This window comes from Harpegnathos saltator, unplaced genomic scaffold, assembly GCF_003227715.2.
Source record: "Harpegnathos saltator strain DR-91 unplaced genomic scaffold, Hsal_v8.6 scaffold92, whole genome shotgun sequence".
NCBI classification, from domain to species: domain Eukaryota; kingdom Metazoa; phylum Arthropoda; class Insecta; order Hymenoptera; family Formicidae; genus Harpegnathos; species Harpegnathos saltator.
The window spans coordinates 645,031-647,186 of record NW_020230720.1 but is presented as its reverse complement, the minus strand read 5'-3'; positions in this window follow the sequence as shown (position 1 = coordinate 647,186).

Sequence of the window (2,156 nt, the reverse complement as noted above, 5' to 3'; positions counted from 1 at the left end):
TCGGTCCGACTCGACGATTTCCATGATTTTATCGACATTTTCGACGATTGGCCTAGCAGAGCGTGTCTCATCTTCGACGTCCATATTACCAGAACGGAATCGTTGGAACCACTGCTTTGCTGTTGCATTCGATATTATATTGGGTCCATAAACAGCAAATTTTTTTGACCGCCTGCTCCGCTTTCTCCCTTTGGTCGTAATGGTACTGTATCGAATTTTCTCTTTTTTTACCTCTATTTTGGAACGCTCTAACACACAACTGGCTTCACCAAACACAAAACTGTCAAAGAACTTTTTTTAAAGCGTTATGTCACCTTCAAGTCGCAATATACAATAGAATGACCAGATGCGACGTATACATCGTGAGATATGACCTCACTAAAGCCATCTAGCGGAAAACGCTCAAAACTTTTTACTTAACCCAATATAAGCGTGCCAAAGACAGGTCTTTTCTGATTCCAGATCATCATTATAAAGCTAGCTACCGCTGTTACTTCTCACGTCCAATGGAGTTATAAAAATTGGAGTTGTAAAAATGTCAAGGTTCATACTCTATAAACACATATCTTCTATTATATATTATCTTACATACATACACACACTGCATGTGTATATGTATGATACAAAATATGTATATGTATAATAAGTTAAATAAATATGTATAAAGTTTAAAGTCTTTATCACTGTTTTTCTCAGAAGTTATTACTTCTATAGTAAAAATGCATAAAACATAAAATCTATATTTTGAAGAGACTTACAATTTTTACTTGAAACATTTTTTGAAATTTCCAGTATTTGATAAAATAATTGACAAAAATGTTAATTTTTAATTTTTGTTAATAATTTTTTAATGAAGAACGAGCGACAAGAAAAGTTTATGACTTTGACATCCTTAAGGGTCAAGGTTAACATCAAGGTCAACCGGAGGTCATTTCACGTGGGCTGTGTAAAGGAATATTTACCGAATGCCGCAATATAAATTTTATAATTTGTTAAAATTAATTGAACCTGTACTACAGAAACAAAACACATCGTCCTGTGAGACAATTTCACCGACAGAATATTAACATTTTCGCTTAATTTTTCCTGCTCCATTCTCTGCTGCATTCGTTTTCTACCGCTGATTCAGACTGACGTACCAGCACCGACACATACCGACACGTACGGTCATAGACATAAAGGTTGTTACTTTTTTTTAAATAACTTTCGGGTAGTCGCTGTGCGCTCTGTAGTCGCCGTGCGTTCGGAATAACACTAGAGATGTTGCTTTCGAACGACATCTCTTAACGTTATCTAGGGAGGGAAGAATGTCATGACCGTGGAACGTCAGGTAGCTCAGTGGTTTAGAGCAGTCGCCCGGCAAGACCCGGGTTCGATTCCCGGTCACGCGACTACAGCGACTCTTGATATTTTCCTCTCTTCGGAACGAAAATAAGATGCAGGTCCCGAACGCACGGCGTCCCGTCGCCACCTAATACGCCCTCCTTCTTTCGTGGTAAACAATTCTTACAGTTTGCTTGTAATATCTATCCTTAATTCTTATCTATAGACTGCTATAGACAAATATGAAAACAATTTTCAACATAATTAATATGTTTCAATATAATTTATGTGTTTTATAATTTAAATGTTTCAGCATCAATTCAGCGGAACTTTATGACATACTTATGTCATACCACGTATATCTCATTTCTCGTCTTTTGTTATGAGTCACTGCGCAGGCTCCGCGGCGGAGCAGCAGCTCTCATCCTTTTCGAGTCGGGTTACGTCCCGAAAGTTATTAAAAAAAAAGTGACAACTTTTATGTCTATGACCATACCGACGCGCACCGTCAAAATATTGTTTGCGAGAATGTCGGTCGGCGCCGGTACGTCCCGTTGACGGAACGTGCAGATCGGTGTCGGTTAGTGTGAATAGTTTCATTAAAACGCGTGTTTTAAAGTTTTGTCGTATCGGTTCCGGTACGTGTCGTTACCGGTACGTGACGGTCCGTGTCATATAGTGTAAATCGACCTTTATGCGTCGCCATCTCTTGGCGCGAGTGTTGCGTATCGCGGTATACGTGTTATGTGTCATATCGGGTTGGGCTACAAGAACTATTAGGTTAGGCGTCAATCGCGCCATCTCTCGGTGTTAGACGCAAAATAACATTCTAG